The following is a 12,930-nucleotide window of genomic DNA, read 5'->3' as shown; positions in this document are numbered from 1 at the left end:
GGCCTAGACCCTTCTGATGAAGGGTCTAGGCCCGAAACGTCAGCCTCTCTGCTCCTATGATGCTGCTTGGCCTGCTGTGTTCATCCAGCCCTGCACCTTGTTGTCTCGGATTCTCCAGCATCTGCAGTTCCTACTATCTCTGATTCGATTTTAGCCTATATCTACTGCTCTTTATCTAACCCTGACATCATAATCTTATATTCCTTTCCACTGTATATTTTAAGTTAGCTTCCTTTTAAATGTAGCCATTCTATTGGGCTCAATGACTCAGGATATAAGTAGAATTTTGGATGGGCTTAAATTAATGGATTTATTAGTGACTATCTTATCCTTTGGATTTAGTTTCTTCCTCATTGGAGCCATTTCTCTATGTCTACATTAACAAACTCCTTCATAATCTAATGACACTTCTATCAGGTCACCTATCCGCCTTTGATTCTCCAGTGAATGCGCATCAGATAGGATTAAATTTTCAATTCCATTTTCATCCTCATAAAACATTTTTCTACACCCCTCTGCATTCCTGTTCTTTATGACATGGAGCACCAGATTGTGCACTATGCCCTAACTGATGTCTCACCAATTTTTTATCCAAATTTAACATTCTATTATACAATGAACGAGGAAATGGAAAAGCAGCATCTAAGCATTCCAAGAGGCTGATTAACAACAACAAAAACTTGCATTTATACAGCATTGTTAATTCCAAACTCCATCACCAAGAGTGTTTCAGTAACTTCACTACAACTATGTTAGCTGAGTCCTGGAGAATAAAATTTGCCAGACTGGACTTATGGTTAGTGGTGGTGACAGAACCATCCAGGGGAAAAAGTTTCCTTGACATTATCCTCACCAAACTGACTGTCGTACTTGCATCTGGCTGTGACAGTAATGATGAGAGTAACCACTGCACAATTCTTGAGGAGGCAAAGTCCAGTCTTCCAATGGGGTAGATTCAAAACTGATATAACAGTTCAAAACTGGGCATCCATGTGGCTTTGTGCCTTAGGTATTGTATTCAGCCACAATCTGTAGCCTCGTAGTCTGGCATTTTCCTCACTGTGCTATAAAGCAAGGGGACGAATTTGTGTTCAATAATGAATAGAGAACAGTACAGCACAAGAACAGGCCCTTTGGCCCATCAAGCCTTCACCGACACATGATACCTTTCTAAATTAAAAATCTTCTGCCTCTACATGGTCCATATCCTTCTATTCCCTGCCTTTTCATGTGTCTGTCAAGATGCCTCTTAAACATTGCTATTGGATCTGCTTTTAACACCTCCTCTGGCAGCACATTACAAGCACCCTCTGCTTCTCACATCTCCTTTAAACTTCCCCCCTTTTACCTTAAACCTATGTTCCCTAATAGTTGACGTTTCTACTCTGGGTCAAAGACTGACTCTCCATTCTGTCTATGCCTCTCATAATTGTGTAAACTTCTATCAGGTCACCCCTCAGCGTCCGACATTCAATTCGAAACAAGCCAAATCTGTGCAACCTCTCCGCGTAGCTAATACCCTCCAAATCAGGAAACATCCTGGTAAACATTTTCTGTACCCACTCCGAAGCCTTCTCATCATTCTGGTAGCATGGTGACCAGAACTGTACACAATATTCCAAACATGGCCATTCCAAAGGATCTATATAGCTGCAACATGACTTGCCAATTTTTATATTCTATACCCTGACCAATGAAGGCAAGCATGCCAGGAGCCTTCGTCACCACCTCACCCACTTGTGTTGCCACTTTCAGGGAACTGTGGACCTGTACGGTTCTAACACTCTATATGTTGATGTGATTAAGCATTCTGCCCCCATTTACTGTATACTTCTCTCCTGCATTAGATCTTTCAAAATACATCACCTCACATTTGTCCAGATTAAACTCCATCCACCATTTCTTCAACCAGGTCTCCAGCCTATCTATATCATAGAATCCCTATAATCCCTATTCAGCTCATCAAGTCCATAGTGACCCTCTGAAGGGCATTCCACCCAGACCCACCCCTCACCCTATTCCTGTAACCCTGTATTTCCACCTGTCCTGCATAGTATGGACAATTTAGCATGGCCAATCCACCTAACTGGCACATCTTTGGATGGACTGTTGGAAGAAGCCAGAACACCCAGAGGAAACTGTGCAGATATGGGGAGAACGTGCAAATACCACACAGAAAGTGACCCGAGGATGGAATTGAACCCAGGTCTCTGGCACTATGAGCCAACGTACACTCCATATATTGCTGTATCTGCTGGGCATCCTCCTCACTATTGGTAGTTCCCCCAATCGTCACATCATCCACAAACTTACTAATCAGACCACCTACATTCTCCTCCAAATCATTTATATATATTACAAACAACAGGGGTCCCACCACTGATCGCTGCTGAACACCAGATCACAGACCTCCAGTCAGAAAAAAAAACTACCACTGCCATTTTATGTCTTCTATGACAAAGCCAGTTCTGTATCCAACTCACCAGCTCACCATGCTCCCATATGACTTCACATTCTGTTGCAGCCTGCCATGAAGGACTTTGTTAAAGGCCTTGCTAAAGTCCACATAGACAACAACTATCATCCTGCTGTCATTATCAGTGGGAGAACAAGGTGGATCATCCACTTACTACTTCTTGTTAAAGATGGTTGCTAATGTTTCAGCTGTGTCTTTGAACCTGTTGTGTTAGTGTCATACATCATTGTGCATGGAGATAGTTATGGCACATTCTCCTTCAGAAGGGTGTTGAATTGACCACGACCATTTACAATTGGATATGGCAGGGCTGTAAGACATTGTTCGCAGAGTTAATTAATTACTGGTTTGCTGCAAAAAATTTCAGTGTGGTAAAATTAGTTATTATTGTTTATTAATTATTCACAGTTGTGTTTATCATTTAACTTGAGCTTTCAGAAATTATCAGAAGTGCTTTTGACAAAAAGAAATCATCAGATGTGAAAATGCCTTTGACAACAAGAATCATCAAAGGATAAATGTCTTTGAGCAACAAGGAAAGTTTTCATAACTCATTCACCTTTATGATTTATGGATCTTTGACAACTATATAATAACACTACTAAATTACTACTGCCATAGTTTGACTTCCTATATGTATTCAACATTGCTTTCATCTGTGGGTATTTGTGTCGTGCCAAGATAACCACATTAATAAGAAAATGATTCATTAGATAATAACAGGGTTACAATAGAAGAATGAAATCTAGTTATGAAATAGTAAAGGTTCATATTGCAATCCACTTTCTTCCCAACTCTTGTGTCGACAAAGCACAGCAATTAATTTACAGAACAAGTTTTTCTTTATCTTTTTTGTCTTAACAAGATGAACAAGTATTTTTAAACCCTTAATTCACTGAATCTGATCAGTACAAAGCACAAAAAGTTGTTTGGTAGTTTAGGACTTGAACATTGCTGAAAAGGAATGCATTTTATCGAGACTTTTCTCCTTGTACCCATCAGGACATTACTTAAGAATACAAATTCAAGGGGAGAACCATCATTTACTATGAGATGAGAGTCTGATGTTTTGTGGCAAGTTTCCCCTTGAATCTGGTATTTTGCAAAATGTTCTAATGAGTGTAAAATGTGATGCTTTGTCAAATTGTGCCAATTAGATAACATTGCAAAATCTGAAAATAAGTATTTTGTTCAGGACTGTAACTTTTTCACAATTTCCAAGACAAAGGTCTTCCCTTATAACCATAGTACATACAGTTCTGTAAATATTGTTTCATGTGATGCGACTCATCCATGCCTTTGTTAACTCTAGACTTGACTGATAGCACTCAATCCCAGTGGTGGAAGAAGTGAAAGCATAGATTTGTTCTGCCTTTGTGATCGGGACAAACTTTCACAATTTTGTTTCTGGATGATTGCCAGTCTTATAGCTTTACAGGAGCAGCTTGCAAAGGGTACCTGAGTTCTAGAGCCCCAGTCTTCGGTGCTACAGTGAAGATGCTGTCTGGGCCCATGGCCCTTGCTATAACAATTGTTTCAGCCATTATGTGATTATGTTGTGAATAAAATTTAAGGAGGACTGGCTTCTGATAGCAAGTCAAACCAAAACAGCCTCACTATCACGGGATTCACAAAACAGCGAAATTAAAACATTCAATGACCCTCACATTTTCTCAATTGTTCCTAACCAGACTTTATGAATATCTGATCTAGGACACCAAGTTTAGAATTTAAACAAAAATTAAGAATTTATTGTTAATATTGTAATTCCAGCAGAACACAGATAAACAACAAGAAAATCTAATTAATACCTACAATCTAAACTGTCTTTGATCTTCCTTGAACATAAGTCCTACTCACACACTGACAGGCAGAGAGACTTAAGGGTTTTTTTTTAAATGAACCATAATTTTCAAGCTTGTCAACCATTCCTATGATGAGTACCAGATCTTCAAGAAATCCTTGGATGCTGGTTTGTATAACAGACACTTAGGATTGTACATTGTGCTTGAGTTCCAAAGTCAACAGTTGATGCAAATAGCAGTCCACTGCAGACTTTTTTCTTATTTCTTGCAGACTGAATTTCTTTTCTTAGAACATTCAACAAGTAGATAACTGGAGAAAAATTAGAGAGACCAAAATCCCCCCTCAAAAAATCAGCCCAGAAGCTTCCTAGATAAAATTGCCTCCTGCTCAATATCTAGTCAGCAACAGTTCACTTTCTGTTTTCTCTTTCTTTTTTCAACTTTCTCTGTGGTTGTTGCCTGGCATCGGCTCTGCTTTGATTGACCAATTCAATATCAACCCACCTGCCAGTCCTGATCTTAGCTATATCTCAGTGTTGAATTGTCTGCAGTGCCCTTAAAGCAGCAATTAACCTGTATTATCTTTCCAGGCCAGTTCCCAACAGCAGTCACCTGTCTTTTGTTGTCTCCTCCTGCTAAAATAAACTACCGTTCAAAGTTCAATTCTCAACTTCAACTCACAATTCCAAAATTCAAAAATGAAAAGATGGAAAGGAAAGTAGTGACGGTCTCAACACCTGGTTAATGGAAAAGTTGAACAGGGTTGATTTTTGTCCCCATTTTTCATTTTGTTTGACTTTAGTTCACACACCAACCCTGTGCTGGATTTAAATTCCTGCTTTCAGATGCCTTTTGAAAATACTTTTGTCCTTGCTTTTCACTCTCCATAGCTTTGTACCTCTGCTTTATGAAACCTCCTCATGCCCAATAAGCCTCTGAGATACTGTCTGACTTTAATTCTGGTCTCCTGCTTATGTTCTAGTGTTTAGCACTATGGAACACAGTTTGATAATTAAGAGTCTCCAATTTAAGACCTAGAGGGTCATTAGTCTATTCAATTGTTTTCCTCAGAGACGGTAGAGGCTGGGTCATTGAGCCTATGCAGGGCTGAGCTCAACAGATTTTTGATCATTAGAGGAGTCAAAGGGAAATGGGGACAGACAGGTAGGTGAAATTGAATCAGTAATTAGATAAGTCATGACCTTCTCAAATGATACAGCAGCCTCGAGAAGTCAAACGTCTAACTTGGGCTCCTAATTCTTGTGTTTTGTTCCTTTTTTCATTTCGTCACGTTGGTCGTTGTCAAAGTTTGCTGCCTGCTGAAGCTTTTGGTTTTTAATCCTTTCCTCTTTCCCCTCCTTTCAAATGCTCCTTGAAACCAGCCTGCTATCTCCTTAGCTGACTCAGCATCAAATTTCATTAGCTAAGGCTTCTGTGAAGATCCTTGGAGGAATGTACTATGTTTAAGGTGTTAAATAAATGAAAAATTGTATGCAGTTGTTTCAGTATTGTTGCAAAAGGAAATTTAATTGCAGGGACTCATATATGAATTTCCGTGGAAAATTCTCACAGTTGTCTAAATGACAATGGCTTGGATTTTTGTGATCAGTGATGAACTGATGGTATTCACATTCATCTCAAAGAAAACTACCCACAAAGATCGAGAAAACCCGGTGGCATGATCTTATGATTCCGACCATTATTCTGAGTCAAGTCAAAGACATCCAGCAACAGTGATGTCATCAAGTAAAGTGGGCATACAACTGGGTCAGTGCAGGAATATTTGGCAGCCTGGAGAAACATGAGCCGAGTGCCACGCTTTTCCTGCAATTAACTTTTGAAAATGAGTACGGTAAAATATTTCCACTCTCATGGCACCATTAAAAATGGTCAAGCTCCTGGGGAGTTTAATCCATTGTTTAGATCAGCCATGATCTTATTAAATGGTGGGGCAGGCTCGAGGGGCCAGATGGCCTACTCCTGTTCCTAGTTCTTCTGTTCTTATGTTCTTACCCTCTCCCAGACTTATCCTATGATTCTGCAGCACCATGTTCCCTCAGCCCCGTGAGATCATCCAGGAGCTTTCTAAATGATTGAAAATGTGGAACACTTAGGTAGTTGGCATTGTGCCACCACCCATTCCCCACAGATGCTGGATAATAGAAGTTAACTATATTGCACACATGAGTAAACAATTGCATGCCCATCAGTCTTATACAACTGCTCCCTGGATTTGATCTCAATTGCAAGGCAGTAACTGGACTTTGAGCTGCTCAGGGAGAAGAGGAGTGCAAGGTCCTCCCACGGCAGCTCACTGGCAGTTTCACTGAGCAAGAGGTGAACAGCCATGCGCAGCTTACCCTGGCTCTGTGTCAAATCCAAAGAGAAGGTATAAGTCGTGGCAGGGAATGGATCATAGTGTTTGTGGAAAAGGGTGGAATGCTGCAGATAGTCCTTCAGTGAAGAAGGTGGGCTGAAGGGCAGCTGAGTATCAGCCAGTGGAAAAGCATAAACAGTGACGGGAAATGGATCATGAGATTTTGTGGAAGGGGTCCAATTCCATTGTTTGGAGGAACAGTGGCAGATGATGGAAGGGGCAAGGAGAGGGGAGGCAATTGGTTGGTTAGCAAGAACACAGATAGAAACAGAAGGATATAAGTGTGAGTGAGACACTTGGGAAGGTCACAAAGGAGATGTTTCCTGCTTCAGAAAATTGCAGAGGGACTGAACTGAAATGACATTGGACTTTACGTGATATTAACAACTTTTTATGTGTTCTCAAGGTTCTTGAAGCTGTCTGTGTTTGGAGGACGTCCGGCCCCCTTGGAAGGTACCCCATCCAGCTCCTCCACCAAGGTCTCTGGCGTCCGAAGACTGGTGGACACTTTCTCAATGGCCCCTCATTGTTCTTCATTGCACAACACTTGCCCAAATGGGAGCAGCATTTGCAGCTACTAAAATGCACATCCCCTTTAAGAGGTACAAGCTGACTTTATATACTGCCAGCAAGTAATAATATTAGGCTGCTGATACATGTACCCAACCAATATGTTTTCAAACAGCAACTATGATACTAAATAGGGCAGCACAAAGATATTGTGCTGTCAGCATTATATTCAACAATTACAACATTGTTGTGCTATTTTCCTGTATATTTACTGGTTCTTCAACTAACCCCACCTGCTAAAGCTTGTACATTCTTAATGTGTCTCATTCTCGTATCCCATTTGTGGGCAGAGCTATAATCAACTAGTCAGTTCTAAGGGACACCTGTTCCTGTGATTAATCATGTTGTGTTACTTTTTTTTTGTCTAGAGCTTTTTTTATTTACTGAGGCAGCATTGTTGATCATTTGGTGTACATCTGTTAGCACAGAACTGCGCTGATCCTAAGAGACAATGTGCTACTCATATTTGGGAGTGTTTCTGCAGAATGTCCATTGATTGGTGTTAACATCCCATTGGCAGCAAATATAAACTCCTCTTACAGTTCAACCAAGAAAGAGAGAAGGAAAGATTTGACTTTAAAATGCTGGCCTCTGAATTCTAATTACAAGATTGGATCTTTGTATTTCAGAATTGCTCAATCAGATGAAGGAGCTACAAGCAGCTAACACAAAGGCAATGTGTTACAGGAAGCAACTTGTGCTGGTCTATACTGTTTCAGTAGGTGACTGATTAGAATCAGTCTGATGTTAGATGATCCATTAGCACCAATTTCAAAAGGTTCAATATTGGATTATAGGATTCAAGTTCAATTAACATTGGCTGTTAAAAATTTCCAAAGCCACAAACATCCCACTGTTGAGTCGTTGGGAAAACAGGGGCATTGGCAGATAAGGTCCTTGTTGCCATATCTTCAATCCCAATCAGAATGGCATAATAAGGGGGCATTTACTTTGATTTAAATGTGATATACACTATAATGTGTAACATAATATCCTATAAGCATAAATTGATTTACAAACAGAAGGAATCTTCCCCAGTTGAGTTTTCCTGGTTTGCTTTATATTTGTAAAGGACTTCACATTCATTTTGCAATCAGCACTAGCCTCAACAGTTAGAAATACAATCTACCTGTTCTGCTGTTTAATATTTCTCATTGAAGTGCACAGATATTTCAAGAAATTAGAAATTGCTATGAAATCCAGATGAACTTATTCCTTTTCCATGGATCAGTTCAAATATTTACCTCCTCACTATTCCTATTAATTTCTTCAGCTCTTTAAGAAGACTTGGGAGCAGTCTTCTGGGTTAGGAGGTTGTAGATTTAAATCCCATGACCTGAACGCAAAAAATCGCAGTTCTTAGATGAAATTACTCTGTAATTATCTATCGTCCAGTGAAAGGCGCTGTATAGATGCAAGCCTTCACTTACCATCATATTGGTAATATAACAAAAGTGTATTAATACAAGGGTAATAGTGAAGTGATAGGCCATACAATGCTATGTTGCTTAAATAGACTTTATTTGACCTTATGACTGCTGCCCATATAGAGTCATAGAGTCATACAGCGTGGAAACAGACCCTTTGGTTCAACCTGAACATGCTGACCATGTCCCCAAACTATACTGGTCCTACCTGCCTGAGGTTGGTCCATATTACTTCAAACATTTCTTATTCATGTACTTATCCAACAGTCTTTTAAATGTTGTAACTGAACCCGCATCCACTACTTCCTCTAGAAGTTCATTCCACACATGAACTGTTGAAAAAAAAATTGCCCCTCATGTCTTTTTTAAATCTTTCTCCTCTCACACTTAAAATATGCCTCAAGTCTTGAAATTCCCCGCCGTAGGGGAATGACACCTGTCATTCACCTTATTCATACCCCTCATGATTTTATAAACTTCCATAAGGTCACCCCTCAACCTTGTATGCCTCAGTGAAAAACGTTCATTCACACTTGTTCATTCTGGTAGGTATGAAAAACCCTGTGGGTCTATTTCGTAGAAAAACAAGGGAATTATGCCTGATGTCCCAGCCATAATTTATACCTCAATCAGCGTCACAAAAACAAACTATGTGTTTATCACATTGCCATGTGTGGGCATTTGCTGTGTGCTAATTGGCTGCTGCATTACCGACAGTAAAACATTGACTACACTTCCAAGTTCTTCAGGGCAATTAGGGATGGCTATAAATGCTGGCCTACCCCGTGATGTCCACATCCCAAAGCCGAATAAAAGCCAAATACTTCGTTGGCTGTAAAATGCTTTGTAATATCCCATGGCTGTGAAGGGTGATACATAAATTTCTGAAGAAGGGTCCTGACCTAAAATGTCAACTTTCCTGCTCCTCTGATGCTGCCTGGCCTCTTGTGTTCCTCCCCCTCCATACTGTGTTATCTCTACATAAATACAAGTCTTGTTTTTGTTTCCTCACTGTGAAAACTGGCTTTATATCTCTTTTCTCAAACAATCCACACTTAAATCCATTAATTTTTAAATTAGTAAAGGTTGAAAAACTATGAAGAACGGGCAAGAAAGTGGAATTGAGGCTAAGATGAGATCAGCCACGATCGCTTTAAACGGTGCAATGGGTTTGACGAACTGAGTTGCCTACTTCTGCTCCTAGTTGTTATGTTACTTTACATTAAATTACAACAGTGACTACATGTCAAAAGTTCTTAATTGGATGTAAAGTGCCTTGGGGCATTCTGAGCTCATGAAAGGTGTTATATAAATGTATAACTTTAATTACCTTTATAATTGGCAATATAGCGCAAAGTATATTAATACATCAGCATTATCAATTATGTCTATTATAAGATCAAGATCATAGAACTATATGTATTTCCTAAATAGGTTTATTTTATCCTATAACTTGTTAATGCTAGTTTCTTTTCTCTATGTTTTTTTCTAATGAAGCTGAACATTTTTCTTGCTGCCATCTCTGTCTGACTGCACATCATTGTGTCTGTAACAGTTTAAAATAACTTGCATATCATTAAACACAGCAAGGCTTAAAAACAGACCTCAATGTAGATAATGGGAGGCAGCTCTCAGTCATTTGGACTGTAATTAAAGAATAAAGGTTTGCAATTATCCATAACAGGATGACGAGAGCAACAGCTGCAGTATAGCCACAATGCTGGAAGTAAGTTTGAGACATCTGAATAGTTACACTGAGCCAAGGCTGATAATGTAGGAATGGATAGAAAATGGGTAACAAAGTTGAGCAATTATGGAGACAGGCTCTGGAGAGAGGTTAGGAGCCTGAAGGCATGTTACAAAGGTACACAGACAGCAACAGCGAATGGAGAAATAAATCAATGAGAGTAAATATTGAGAAAGAAAGTTCAATGCTTCCATAGTCCTTGTACAGTCTGCCACATCATGCACTTACTCAGTTTACTTAACCCCCAGGGAAAGTTCTGCAAAGCTCCTTTCTGTTCTCCTGAAGTCAGTCATTCAAAGCTCAAAATGCTTAGGCACCATCTATCCTATTCATCTTTGGCTCATTGATTTCATTTCATTATTTGTCCACGAGCGCAGTGCCTCAAAACCAGCATGCTCCACAGGAAAGCTAATTGTCTTTATTCTGCAATTTAGAAGAAAGGTTGAGAAAGAGCCACATTCAAATAGAATTTGCAAGTTAAAATCTTGAAGAATCTTGTTCATGCTTTCGTATCTCCCTATATGTGAGCACCTTCGTTATGTCTTTGCTGCGGCAATAAAATATTATTGTTACAAATTTCAGGCCCATGCAGGACATTCATTTGGTTTGAAAGCCTCACTTATAGCCAGGCCTGGGGTCAAGTGGTACCTACTCCCGAGTTGTGCAATAACATCCATGAGCAGGTTGCTTAAAAATATCTGCACTCACAATCAGGACTAGTCACATGATGGTGTAACAACCCCTTTGCTTTGTGAAGTACAGACTGTAATCTTCATGCGCCAACCCCCATTTTTCTTTCTGCTATCATCCAAAAAGCGGGCTGGTGAAATACCAATGAGACAAAGTCAAATAAAAAGTAAAGATTTATCTATTTTATCCAACGTTCAGGACTGGGCAGAATGTTCACCTTTCCCATTACAGCTGCTGATTTTGCAATTGTAAAGGAAGAACAGAACAATTGGGCAGAATATTCCTCTCCCGAGTGTGGTATGAGCAATGGTGAGAAAGGTGGGGAAATATAGAGAGGATATAAAATAAAATTAAGCCTGAATTTTCCCTTTTCCTTCATATGGTGCTTTCTTAAAGATGAGATTCATGGCGCGCTGTCCACCATGGCCCATGTTGACTTTTCTCACACAAACGTTTGATTTTCAGCTGATTAGTTATGCAATTGGCTCCTGTGCCTGTCCAATAGCGTCGAGAGGCAGGAGAGACGGAACTATTCAACACCGCCATGCCATTCTGGTGTTCACACTGCAGGCACCATATTCAAAGCCCAGCCTTGAGCTACTTCAGATGCTGTATGCCAGTATTTACTGTTCACGTTCTGGTGCTCTGCCCAGAGGATATGGCCCAGGAGGGGAAACTGGCACCCCGCTTCACTGGCCAGGACCTGTGGAGGTGCTGCTGGACAGGTTGGTGGAAAGGAGTGCAGTGCCTATTCCTGCTGACCAGCGAAAGAGGCTCCCCCCTCAGACATAGCCAGCCTGGACTGAGGTAGTGACTAGATCAGTGTTGAGTCCTGGGTGAAGTGGAATGCCCAGCAGAGTAGAAAAAAGGTCAATGATATTCTGTAATCCTCAAGGGTAAGCACCACTACTTTCTCTCTGCTACCTCATACTTTCTGGACACCACTCACTCTAGCTCTGTCACTGCACACACCACCACCAAAACTCAAAGATTATAATCCTCAATATTGCATGCATCACGTCCAATCAATGCATCTCATCCACATCATCTGCTGTCTGTGATTCCTGCTCACTAATGGGGGACATATTATCACCTCTTCTGCTCCTGCATAATCACCAGTAGCTTCTTCTTTCCACTCTCATTGCACTCAGAAAATCTCTTTGTTTCAGTGCAGGCCAAATTGGCCCACCAGCGTCCAGACTGATGTCTCCACAGAACATAGAATTAACCTGGGAATGATTGCAGGATTGCAGCTGACTTGCAGGACGAGCCTTGGGTTAAATACCTGAACTGCAACAGGATAAGCTCCTGGACTGACTGCAGATCCCAATACTGATTGTGATCCTGCTTAACCTCATGAGGTGCTGGTATCTGTTGATGTCCAGATTTGGCCACTTGGTTGCTGCATATGCAGTGTGTGTTCTTTATAAGCTGCTGGTAATGCTGTAGGTCTGACATTGATGTAACATGGTGGCACGCAGCAATAGGTCCTCCCCTTCATTGTCCAATGCTCCCCTTGTGACAAGGCTGCCCTCTCTTCCTATAGGCTATAAAACAATGAAAACTACAGAAGCTGACAGCCTCCAAGCAAATTCAAAGATAGCGAGTGTAAAGATATAGAACTAAGAATCATGAGGTACATCTTGTGTAGATGCATGAGATGCCCGTGTGTTCCTGTGCACAAACAACCTGATGGAAGCATGCCATTTCTATATGGCTGTGAGCTGCAAAGTGAAGTGATTCAAGCGTTGTTTCAGAGATAGTAGGAACTGCAGATGCTGGAGAATCTGAGATAACAAGGTGTAGAGCTGGATAAACACAGCAGGCCAAGCAGCATC

The sequence above is a fragment of the Rhincodon typus genome, chromosome 6, assembly GCF_021869965.1.
Source record: "Rhincodon typus isolate 14 chromosome 6, sRhiTyp1.1, whole genome shotgun sequence".
NCBI classification, from domain to species: Eukaryota; Metazoa; Chordata; class Chondrichthyes; order Orectolobiformes; family Rhincodontidae; genus Rhincodon; species Rhincodon typus.
This window is presented reverse-complemented; position numbering follows the sequence as displayed.